At 34.2% G+C, this 13854-nt stretch overlaps 1 protein-coding gene and 1 non-coding gene across 3 annotated transcripts in view; both read left to right on the top strand.

The window, feature by feature from the left end:
• Tmhs (Tetraspan membrane protein in hair cell stereocilia) overlaps nucleotides 1-13854 on the top strand; it is a 72359-nt gene that overhangs the window by 27152 nt on the left and 31353 nt on the right. The window lies entirely within an intron of this gene.
• TRNAM-CAU (transfer RNA methionine (anticodon CAU)) lies at nucleotides 3102-3173 on the top strand. The gene has a single exon. It is a non-coding gene; the product is annotated as a tRNA-Met (tRNA).

The following is a 13854-nucleotide window of genomic DNA, read 5'->3' on the forward strand; positions in this document are numbered from 1 at the left end:
GCCCTAGTTTTGCTTCTGACCGCTAGGTGCTAGGCAACAACCTGTAAAATAACTGGTTGTGAACTTAGCTAATAGCTCGCACATTTTTAACAATGCGTTTCCTGTATATTGGTATTTACACTTTGTTGATTTGATTTGTACCAGATAGTGATATGACAAAAGATTATAGATGCAGTTTGGGTTGTTTTTAAGATTTTCTATAAAAATGTTCCAAACGGTATATTATTTAATGTGGCAAACGTATAGAGCAGAAATTTGAATATTTACAAAGTTTTGAAACGATGCCACTTAATGCCATGGAAAAATGCATTAAACGTGATGTGGCAGAAGAACAAAACTGTAACTAAACCATAACAGATATTACAAGTTTTGTACGTAACTAAACCAAACTAAAAATTAACAAAAATGGATTGATTGTATTTGCTTTTGATAAAAACAACCCCAAAAATGATAATAATTATTTGTTTCAATCAGCCAACTTTTATTTGTTATATGAGTGTGGCCAAAGAGTTTTATTAGTAGTGGCAAAATTAACTTTAAACGACTAATTAAAAAAGTTAGATATGGCAAAAGGATGTATCTGCTTTAAATGACAAATAACAGTAAAGCAGTAAATTATCAAGAAAAATAATAAAAAGGCTGTGTTGCGATGCTAACTACGCTTTAATAATAAATACCCTCTCCAAGTGTCAACAGCATATTATATAACCTTTTGCCATATCACTACCGTGTTATTTCTCTATATATATCGGTGTGTTTCCAAAAATTCTTGTTTCTATAACCGGTAAATTAAATGGAAATCAGTAAACAGAATAAAAGTTTATGAATCGTTATTATTTTTATTGGTGTTAAAAACGATTAATTATTATTGCTACTGGTTGATAATTAATATTTATAGAACTTTCACCGATTTATTGTTATTTACTGTTGCCGCTGATTAGGTACTTATTATTTATTCAAGAAATCACCAGTTCACTTGACCAGACCAGACAAGTTTAATATTTATACACATACTAGCTGAAGTGTACCCAGCGTTACTGGACCTTATCCTTAGTCGACATACATATACATAGGAATCGTAATTGACCATAACCTTAGATGGATACCTCACATCAAACAAATCACAAATAAACTTCTCAAAACAATACACATTTTCCTAAACATAAGAAACATATATAAAATAAAACAATTGAAAACAATATATTTTGCACTTTGCCAATCAATAATAGAATATGGAATTATTGCTTGGGGAGGAGCAACAAACTCAGCTATCAATTACATAGAAACCGCACAGAAAACGATAAAAGGTAATACTAAAAAAACATAGACTGACTGATACAGACCAAATATTCAACAGCTGTGACGTACTAGATATACGCCAAAGATATTAGAAGAACGAGATATGCTATGTTGGCCGCCGGACCGTAGCCGGAGTACTACCTAATTAGGGTACTTTGAACGGTATCGGGACGTGTACGCACAGAAATCTGTTCTATGTATTAGTGCGGATACCTTAGCGCAAGCGAAGGTGTGCAGTAGTATTGGTGAACAAAACCGGCGACACTCGGCAAAACAATTCCACTCAGTACGAACTGCGCGTAGCACATCTCGTTCTTCTAATATCTTTGATATACGCCAATTATACGTTAAAACACTACTAAACTACATTTTTGACAAAAAAATAAATTTCAACATACACAAAATAACACTAACAGACCAGTTAGACAAGCGTACAAAGAAAACATAAAAACTCCGACAGTAAATTCAAGCTTTGGACAAAGACACTACCAATACCATGCAATAAAAGCTTTCAACAGTTTAAAACTTGAAATTAAAATTGAGGAAAGTATAAATAAATTCACACACAAAATTACAAAATGGATTAAAGAACAAAAAAGACAATATTACCAAAATTTCATAGCATAAAATAAAAATAAAACCTACACGTAACACACAAAACCAATATAAACACACATCACTCACAAATACACAAAATTATTTTCAATGTACTATTTTTTTAATTTTAAATATATTATTATGTATTTTTAATTTTAAATGTATAATTTTTCTCATTAAATGTATTATGTAGTTTTTTTTATATTATAAAATGAAGGCCTCAGCACGGGCAAGCCACCCAGTGAGGCCTACATTACTGAAAAACTTGAATTGTAAAAAATATTGTACCTAATAAATAAATATACAGTCGTGGACTTTTCTGTAGGCCTTTTAAAGATATACGATTCCGTAATACATTATTTTGAGGTATCTCATAAGGTTTAGCCAGCGTTAGCAATGTAAGCGCCCAAAAAAATATTTTACTACTTGCATACAAAACATCGACTTTTCTCTACTTTTTATAAATATAATATGCATGTTTTTATTTATAAACCTTCCAGGAATTCTCTAAATGATAGTGAAAACCCTATCAAAATCCGTTCCGTAGTTTAGAAGAACTAAGCGCACAAACAGACAGACACCAACAACGACTTAATTTTTTACTATTTAAATTAGATGTTTTAAAATTAAATTTTATTAAATAACATTCCTCTTTAAATATTAAAAGTTTGTTTCACTTGTATGTACTATAGATGTATTTAAAAAAATGGTTTGACTTGGGATTGAACCTTCCTTCCCAGGGACTGGCTATTAACTACCGTGAACTTTTAAAATGTCTTTTATACTTAAAAAAATGATAAGACTGAGGATTGAACCTTCCTCCCCAGGGACTGACTAAAATAAGTGATTCACGTAAGCCAAATCCTAATTGGATGGTATCGAGATTTTTTTCGTATATTGACTGCTGTGAATTTTTATAATGTCATCCAATTTCACAGAAACAAATTTAAGGAAAGAATAATTTCAAAGTGGTCGAGTCACTCAGGATTTCATCTGATATATTATAACATTACAAATCACAATTCATTGACAAAAATTCAAAATGTGTGCCTTCCATTTATTGAATTTTTGTGGAATTATATCAGTATCTCAGTTGTATGCATTAATATATTCGCCCCCTTGTGTTATTTTCCACCCTACATCTAGGGAACGTACTTGCGACCTCTCTCAGGGTTAAGTAAGTTATTTTGTCGGGGTTAGATAAGAGCAGAGTGGCGCAGCGGAAGCGTGCTGGGCCCATAACCCAGAGGTCCGTGGATCGAAACCACGTTCTGCTAACTTTTTTTTTTTAAATAAATTAATATTACTATTATTTTTATTTTAATGAATACTAGTTATTATTTTTTTTTGTATGTAAGTAAATACAAATATTAGTTTTTATTTTCAATAATTATTGAATGTGGGTAATTTAAAGTATTATGGAATAACAATAAATAAACATCGAATACATTGAGACTTTTCCTATCGTTTTGCTTTAGTAGAATTAAAATAAAATGGTCAATTACTTTATAAAAAAATATAAGCGTAAACTACTAATAAATGTATTTTTTGAATAGAAATGTATTAACGCATATGAGAAACAACTTTAAAAAATACTGTTTTATGGCTAATATTATCTGTTACAGTTTCCATTGATTAACTTTTTTTCTTTCTTATAAAATTATTCATGAAATAAATAAAAACCACTTTTTCGCTAAAGTTGACAGTTTCTAGACATCGTTAGCCAAGCGATTTTTATGCATTTAACATATGTTCGTGGCGACATAAAGCACACTAAGAATATACACATTTTTGGCTTGTGTATTCCTCTTCAACTCAACTGCATATAGTGTGTCGATCTGTACATTAGGAAGAGGTAATATATTTTTTCAAATATTTTTTTCGTATGTACTTAAGAAAAAAGTTTTTTTTTTGCCAGTCAAGTATTAATTCTTCAAAAGGGTTTTTATGGCCAGTTTTCTGTGAACTAACTACAAAGGAATTCAAACAAAGGAATTTTCATTATAAACACATTAGTTTTTCTAGGTAGGTACTTTTACAATTTCTCATTTCGTACGCTTTTCCAATAAATCTCAGCACTTTAGCACACACACTTATTGGTCGCGTGATAAAATTAATTGCAAAAAGGGAAAACACGATGTTATCTATATATTTATTGCATTAAAGGGGAAAACACGATGTTATATGTCGTATAAGTTCGAACGTTTGTCGTTGTCGCCAGATCTGGAGTATATACAATAATTGACAATTATCTGTAATTGATTCATATTTCATAAGCATTAAATCCAATGAAAGTCGCTAGAGTTGCAAAAGCGACGTCCTACGTAGGAAATTTCTATTTCAAAGTAAATCGTTCCATATTTTACGCTTCAATTAACGAAATGTCATAGATTATCTGCGATCGCTGACCACTTTTACTTCAGACGCCTTTCTCACAACAATGAATTACACACATATCCACACACTCCGTGGAAAAGGTCATTTTGTGACACCACTTAAATTTAAAATAATAATCACTTAGTTTTGGCCACTTTTTTTTATTTTTTTGTTACCACCGACATGTTCTGTGAGCAATGCTTACCTCATGAAAGAGTGTAAAGAAGAAAGAAGAAAAAATATTATAAATAATAATTGGTTCCCATTGTACCTCCCCCCCAACTCCCCCATTCGTTCACTCATTACATCTTTTAGGTCCGGTATATTGGTTGATTTAAAGCTCGGCTTGTAAAATTATCCGTATATAGATCGGAAGCTCACTTTACTTTCTAAAATATAATACTCTGTAATTGTTGATTGAAGTACTAGTACATATTGAATTATTTGACGTTAGGAATAAGCCGACGTAGCTCAGTAGTCCAGAGCACCTGACCGGACATCAGAAGATGCGGGTTCAATTCCCGTCGGCGGCACTGATTTTTACTCGGGAGATATTTTCAAATTGTTAGATTTCGAAAAACCACCCCATTCCTTTTTCCACACCTTAAAGATCGTTGATACATTGATAAACTTTTGCATACTTTACTTTCAAAATAAGAGGAAAATTAATCTCTACAAAACCCGAGCAAATTCGGGGAATTCAGCTAATTTATTATAAAAACATTCATTATTACTATCTTATACTAACGTCTCATTAAATGTGACTTCAAAAAACGACAAAAAAAAATCTTTTGGATTCGTTTTCGAAGGGAATTTTTTAATCATTCAATTTAAATTGGACTACACTTCAGTTGTTATTGCTGTGCGTTTTAATGCTACTTTTAGAAGTTTAATCTAGCCCTAATTGTGCATATTTTAACGTCTTTTTGCGGTCGGTCTAAATAATCAACCACCATAGAAATCGACCTCTTAAAAATCAATCGGCAAGAAATGCAAAACTTTGGCCAAGTAGGCCTCTTCGGCTATGGGTAAAAAATCTGCCTCCTAAGCTATTAATTTCATACTGAAGATTGATTGCGATTCAGTAATTCAATATTGTAATTGAAGATATCAAACCGCAAATATAGAAAGCCGCACTGAATTGAATTAACTCACTGACGAAAGGTTTAATTAAAATAATAGTTTTTTATAAAGTCTCGTCTCTGTATTGTGCTAGATAATTGCATTCAGTGGTCACGTCGAGTTTTTAATTAAACATTGTACCAACAGCATCATTTTTACGTATTCGTACATCAGCACGTATTTACAATGATCTAAATGACATTCTTGGCTGCTATGAATCCATATTTGCAAGATATGTCAATGTCTATAATAGTAACTGCCACAATATGTTTAGTTAGGGAAGTTGTTAATTTTTTAACAAGCCTTTCGTTTACCAAGAAATTATTTTTGAGAAAATCAGTTTCAGCCTCTTGAGTTTTTTGCGCCTTTTTCCTGTAACGCTAAGGACGGGTTGTTTCGGAAAATTTGAACAATTCATCAAATTTCAACGTTCATTTCCGGGTTCTGTGAAAGTTCTATTCAAGTTCTGTTAATATATCATTATAGGCTATTTGCTTGACAGAACTGAAATAAAAACAGAACTTGAAAAAATCTTTCGCATAACTGGAAAACGAACGTTGAAATTTGATGAATTATTCAAATTCTTCGAAACAACCCGTCCTAAAATTCCTTACACAATTGGGATGAATTTGTGAATAAGGCTTTATTGAACGGAAGTACATTACTCAATACATCCTCCATTTGTCAAAATAACCTAATAAAAATAAATAAAACGCATTCTGACATAATCGTCATTTTCCATTGGCCACGTCTACTTAAATTTCACTTTTGTTTACATGAACGAATGAATGATTGCAATTCTTGGAAGCGGAAACTAACCCACTTCCCGACATTCGTTCGAGCTGAAAGTCAACAGATGGACTCGTTGTCGATGACAATGCATCCTTTCAACTTTTGGTGACAATCATGTACACACACGCGGACATATACTCATTTCTGCATAACAGCAACCACCCGAACGGCATTTGGAGTTGTTGACTTCAGTTCCTGGGTAGGATAGTTTTTGGTTACGTTAGGGGTCTCAAAAATTACTTAATAATAAAAATATATGTATTGCTTTTGACTCTTTATAATTATTTTTTCAGCAATTGACAATTAGGGATTTTGATCAGAACCTTATACTGTTTTAAATCCTCTGTATAGGGCCAAAAAGTAATGAATCTAAAATCTAAAAAAACGTAATTCACTTCAAAGAAAATGACATACAATAACAAATGGGCTTGGGTATGAAGGCACGTCCAGCTTTAAACTTTCGTACAAACACCAAACACAGAAATGCAAAATAATAAAGTCACAAAGAATGCAGTGACCATGACAAAGTGCATCATTTTACTAAAGGAGACGTCGAGCAACTTGACACACATTTGCGGTGATCAGGTTACAAAAATATAATGCATCCAGTCCGGTTTCCATTAACTGCGGGAGAAATGCATAATACATAGACGTCCAACTGGTTTGCAGTTCTCCCTATATTAATTATACACGGTGTCCGAAAACTACTGGTACAAGCTGTACAAGCGGGAACCTCGTGAATCTACATCACATATGCCTGGTATATAAGTTGATTTTAAGCTCGGCTTGGTTGGAATGTCGAACTTAGCGCGGCTCGGAACATAATCCGAATATAGGTCGTAAGCCTAGATAACACCAATATTACACGAATTGTCTACGATTTTAATAGAGGAATGTGTTTATTTTTTCTTTGTAAAACTAAACTACTGTCTTCGTGAGTGGTATTTCTATGCTGTCTACTGTCATCGCGATATCACGAGATTTCAAAATGACAACAATGTTGATTTTTCTAACGTTCCCCATTTTAATCGGCTTGGTGCTATATGTGCATCCGTCTTGAAATTATGACGAATTAATTATCTAACTAATACAAAGTGTTTTTTAAATATAATGAGCGTAGTAAGCGTGTACCTGTTTTCTGTATATTTACCATACATTCATATGTGTCTATACTTCCTTGTCATTAATTTAAAAAAAAATACATTTAACAATAGCAGAATTCTTTTTCTGAATCCAAACAAATTATCGACAAAAATATCTACTTCAGCACACTCAATCTTATTGTACAGTCTACACATTTGGGTCAGAGGGCTAAAATAGGCGATATTATTTTTGAAAATATTCAGGTGAAAAATCCTATGGTGTCTTAAACAATGGGAATTGTGGACATTTATTTCAATATTGCTAAGACATAATGAGGTATCAAGATGGTCGTGGATAATTTTATGCAAACATATTAGGTCAGTCAATTGCCTTCTCATTATCAATCTTAAAGTATTCAATCTTAAAGTTTTTAAGTTCCAAAAAAGTTATTTTTGAAGATAATATCTATACATTTGTTATGCAGAAACGTTAACTGTATGAAATTCCCCCGATTTTTTTTTTAAAGCGGAGTTTACACGTAGTTCCCGTGAGCACTTCATCCTTTAACAACAACCCAGTCCCTTTAATAAAGTTCACCAGGGGTATGTGGGTATGTAGCAATGTCTTCTGGTTCTACTGTATGTCTTCCCAGATATCTGAGCCTAGTTCCCACCAGGGCAGGACATTGGCACCATAGGTGAATTGGAGTCTCTTCATCATGGAGTATTTATATCTCATTTTCAAACCATCTTTGAACGCTTACTACGGGGCCTTAACCACTAAAAACAAACGATCCTGGCGTTGAAACTTTTAAAATCTCTTACCACACTATTTTAGATTGATTATCACTTAATACCATCAACATTCCTAGATTACTATAATAGTTTTCGGCACCGGCCAAATTATTTGAACTCGTAATACAAAAACGTATATACTATAAAGTAGAACCATTTCTCATAAACCAGCAGCATGGGTTTAGAGAGGGCAGGTCTACAACGACCAACTTAATGGTATTTACGGATTACGTCTCAAATATATTGGACAATAACGAACAAGTAGATGTCTCATATAATGATTTTGCGAAAGCTTTTGACAAAGTGGATCACCTCATATTACTGAATAAACTTGAAAGCTTCGGCTTCTCATACATGCTGCTTTTGTTCTTTCATAATTATTTGTTTAACAGAAAACAATACGTTGTTTACGGGCAGTTCACATCGAAACTCTACGCCACAAATTCTGGGGTCCCTCAAGGGTCTAATTTAGGACCACTATTATTTTTATTGTTTATTAATGACATAGGGATGTTTATAAGATTTGTAAAATTTTTATTATTTGCGGATGACATTAAACTATACACCTGTATAACGACAAATGAAGACTCCATTCGTCTACAAATCGATATCGACGGTATAGTAGAGTGGAGTCATCAAAATAAACTTCATTTTAACAGTAGTAAGTGTTCAATTATGTGCATTACAAGGGCAAAGCGTACTTTATATTTTAACTATAAAATGTCTGGTACCTCTCTAAAACATATTTCGATAACGAAGGATTTAGGAATCACTTTTGACACGCGTCTGACTTTTCGAACTCATATCGATTCGGTGTGCAACTCTGCAATGCGAATGCTGGGTTTTGTTATATGTAATTCGAAATCTTTTACGAATACGGCAGTCATAAAAATGCTTTATTTTACTCTGGTTCGCAGCATTCTTGAGAGTGGATCGATAATATGGGGACCCGAAGATGCCCTTTACTCAAATGATGTAGAAAAGGTGCAAAAAAAGTTTATGCGATACCTCTCTACATGCGAGAGTTCGGATATTACCCTTTATTGTATCCCTCTGATTTTCTTGCCGGAATGCTGGGGATAGAACGTCTAGACGTTAGGAGAAATATTGCAATGGTGTTAGTGGCGCACAAGATGCTAAATGGGCACATTTGCAATCCAGATATTCTGGAACGATTTTCTTTTTATGTCCCTGATAATTTCATCAGAGCTAGACAGCACAGATTATTTATTTTTCCAAGGGGCAGGACCAACCTACCAATGATCATGCCTTTGGGGAGAATAACTACTTTGTTAAATCACATTTCTTCTGTGATTGACATTTTCAATTTGAACCAAAGAGAATTTAAGACGGCGATAAGCATACTATTTAACAAATCTGGTTAATCAGATAGTATTGATGTATTTACCCATGCAAATAAATGTATGTACTGACTTCTTATAAACTGTAATTTATAAACTGTTATTTGTGAAATGTAAATGGAATATACTGTTTTTCACAATAAATCAATAAAATAAAATAAAATAGTCCAAACTGATAAAATTAGGCAATTTACGTACATTTTGAGGAGATATAAGTACGCAATGTAAACGTCAAGTTTGACATTCGACTACAAAAAGTAACTATTCTGCCGCTTAGCATTGATCGATGAATGTCGTATGTAGCGAGGATACGGACTGACTGATATACCGGGCCACAGAGAACCCAAAAAACTGTTATTTTAAAAACTTTTTCCTTTTTTCGATTATTTAAAAAAGAAAACAAAAATCTGATGGTAACTTCTTAAATTTGACCTAAAAAATTCCAATTTCGGACTCGATTTACTTGAAAACATAAGCTTTAATCAAGAAAGTTAAAACTTCCACAAAATCGACTCCATTTCCCCGCTTATACCACTAGTTTCCGGACACCATGTGCATATGGGCCGGTGTCACCGTGATTAGTAATCATGGTCAGCGATCATGAGACGCCTGGAAAGTTATTATTTTCGAAATCTGAAGCGATCATTTCTCAGAATCTGCGAGAGCTAAAATTGTGACAACTTTTGTCCGAGCTATCGATGACTCAGAGATCAAATATCTAGACTGAGGGTACTCACTGAAATACTTGAATCAACACTCTTTAAAAACAACGCATAACTATTAACCCTACCGTTGCCAATCATTTGCTGATGATAAATTGTTATACACAGCCAGTAAAAACTTACAGGATGCCATTGAGAAAATACAAAATGACTTGAATAATGTAACGCTAAAACTGAATGTTATGAAAACAAAATTTCTGATTGTGGACAGTCAAGGTGGAACCGATCATGCAACACTAACCATTGATAACATAGATATAGAAAGGGTTAGCAGTATTAAATATTTGGGTTGAATATTAGATGATAAATTAAAATTTGACTAACACTTCGAATACATATCAAAGAAAATTGCTAAAAAAGTTAGCTTCTTCAAAAGGATCAGAAATAACTTGAATCTCAAAACAACGCACCTTGTATATAATTCTATTGTGACTCCTCATTTAAATTATTGTTCTAGTGTTCTATTCTTATGTAACGAAGCCCAGAATAATAAACTACAGGTTATACAATATAGGGAGATGAGGATGATTTTGAAATGTAATATCTTTACTAGAGTTAAAATTATGTTACAAAATTTAAATATGATGACAACTAAACAACATATAATACGTTAACAATGATTTATGAGCTTAAAAATAACATGCTACCTAAATATCTGCAAACTAATATTATGTACTATGAACATGTTCACAATTATCCTACGAGGAGTTGCCGAGACTTCAGGCTTACCAAAACTAAACTTATGTGCACACAGAACAGCTTGTTTTATAAAAGCTTTATAATAACAGGAAGCCTCAAGTCTTGAAACTTTCCGTAAAACATGTGCTATTATATTTAAAAAAATATATGAATTGTATACACTCACAATTATTATTGGGTTAAATATATATACTCAAACTCTATTTCTTAAACCGGGGTAACTGTTTTCTTCTCGTTTTACTGTATATTTCTTTTTCTTTATAATTTTACTTTTTTATTTTGTATTTTATAAGTTTTTATTACTAGATGTATGAAAAAATTTGTTAACATTTAAATAAAGCTTCAAAGATAAAAAGCAAAAAAGGGGGCACCCAAAAATCTTTAATATTACTATCCTCCGTGTATAATTTTAAATAAAGGCCTTGTTGTGGTGGTATTTTTTTACATTTCTACAAAGCCTATAAACTAATAATCTACAATTGAAAAATAAATTATTGTTCTAGGTTAAAACAGAAAAAAATACTTTGCAAATATATTTATTTCATTCCTTTCCGCAAATAATGCTGGAACCATATCCACTGAAGAATGTGCGGTCGAATAATGTTCCATCTCGTTCCACCATTAGTTCGCTTGTGGGACAACGTATTCTACTCAACCTGCGTAAGGAGATAAAGGCATAGTGTGTTGCAGGCTGACTGTTAGCAGGTACCAAAGTACCGACTAGTTGTAAGTCAGTATCGTAAGCTATTCAATGATGAATGAACAGGATTTTTTTGCTATCGTCTGGACGTTTTCGGCCCTCTGATTCGTCGAATTCAATAAATAAATAAATCCTGCATAGCCTTTGCGCAAAAAAATTAAATCGGGGGTTGAAAAACGACCACTCTGCCCCTCAATTTTAACCGACCGTAAGGTTAATTTCAGTTTGCAGGCGACCAGACCCAAAAAATTAGGACTTAGAAGAAATACCATTACAAAATTTACCTGCGACCCCACGGCGACCAAAACTGGAACCTCTCATAACTCACCGAAGAAATTCCGCTGTAGTTATATTTCCAAACGGCAGGTTCGCCAGTAAAAAAAGTAAATTTTTGACAAGGAAACTTTCGTGACAAAAACATATTTAACTTTTTTAGTATCACTGAAACCGGGCGAAGCCCAACCAAGTGCCGCCCGCAGGGCATTGGTACACTACAAATGTCCTATCGGACAAAGGAAATATCCCAGTATCGCCCTGGTGTAAGACCACCATTCAGAATTGAAACGTTGCTCCTAGAATTGAAACGTTGCTCCAAATGGCTTTAGCCGTGTTTAGTGACTAGATCTGAATAGCCAGGTATTTCCCCACCTTCCTCTTTCTCTTCCCCACTTACCTTCAGCCTCACAACATCCCCCAATTGGGGATGCCATAGTCTCACTGGCTCCAGACGGGAGCAGTTGGGACTCTTCTGAGGTATTCACTATAAAAAAAATAAATAAAAAATCCCGTCGGAAACTGCTAGTGTCCTATCGGACAGAAGAAATGTCCCGTCGGACACTGCGAATGTCCTATCGGACCGAGGAAATGTCCCGTCGGACACTGCAAATGTCCTATCGGACAAAGGAAATGTCCCGTCGGACACTGCTAGTGTCCTATCGGACAGAAGAAATGTCCCGTCGGACACTGCGAATGTCCTATCGGACCGAGGAAATGTCCCGTCGGACACTGCAAATGTCCTATCGGACAAAGGAAATGTCCCGTCGGACACTGCTAGTGTCCTATCGGACAGAAGAAATGTCCCGTCGGACACTGCAAAATGTCCTATCGGACAGAGGAAATGTCCCGTCGGACACTGCAAATGTCCTATGGGAGAGATTTAGGACTTATCGCAATAAAATAATTCTTAATAGATATAAAAGTTGTGGTGAAGGGTGTTCCTCTCACTGCCCGTGCTCTGACTAATACAGAATGTCTTACTATTATATATCTACCCATTGGTCTCATATCTACCTATTAAATGTATCTGTTGTTAGTATCACATAAACTGGGCGAAGCCCAACTACGTGCCGCCCGCAGGTCCTAGCAGTAAAAAACCCGCGGAACGGGTTTTTAACTGCTAGTCATTATTATATAATGCTAATTATTTCATGATTACACATGAAATGTGTTAACCATAAGAATAAATTGGAATAACATGTATGAATTAATGGGAAGGATGGCATTAAAATGACGAATTGCATGGGGTCTCAGACTCACCCCTCATGGCACCCAAAGTGTTGTTTTGCATCCTTGCATGCCGAAGGTTAACAATATATTCGTAGAACTCTTTACTCTGTGCAGAAAGGGGCGGTTTGTTTTATTGATCCCCTCCAATTTCCAATTTGGTAAATTTAATACATTATGACTATTTTTTTTACACAAACATCCACATTCGTTAACTCTACACAATTTCATTTCCTTTTTCATCTTTCGTGATGCTGTGTGGAGGGTGTTTTCGAGGTAACACAGAGGCCGATAAATTATTCCGAGCTTTTGAACTCAAGAACGAGTTGTAAAAGCGACCCGTTCTAATGTGACAACTTTTACCGTGAACAAAAATGGGTTCGCGTTTGGCTTGTTTCCCGATGATTCACCGGTGCTGAATGGATCAATGACGCTAGTTCCTCGGAGCAACTTCCATTGACATACCAGTAGAACAAGGACAGCATTTCCTGACGCCTGTGCTCTAAATATTTCCATTCATGCCATAAGTTATTCTTCAACATAAAAATGTATAATCAATTATTATAAGCAATAATTAATCGCCTGTAATATCAAAACAAATTGAAAATATCTCCCAAGTAAAAATAAATGCCGCCGACGGGAATTGAACCCGCGCCTTCTGATGTCCGGTCAGACGCTCTGCACCACTGAGCCACGTCGGCTTATTTCCAACTCGCCAAATAATTCAAAATGTACTAGTACTTCAATCAACAATTACTGCTTATTATTAAAAAAAAATAACCAACCATCACGCCGTTTCCCCGCAG

The sequence above is a fragment of the Hesperophylax consimilis genome, chromosome 24 (assembly GCF_061612785.1).
Source record: "Hesperophylax consimilis isolate HC1 chromosome 24, BYU_Hcon_1.0, whole genome shotgun sequence".
Taxonomy (NCBI): Eukaryota; Metazoa; Arthropoda; class Insecta; order Trichoptera; family Limnephilidae; genus Hesperophylax; species Hesperophylax consimilis.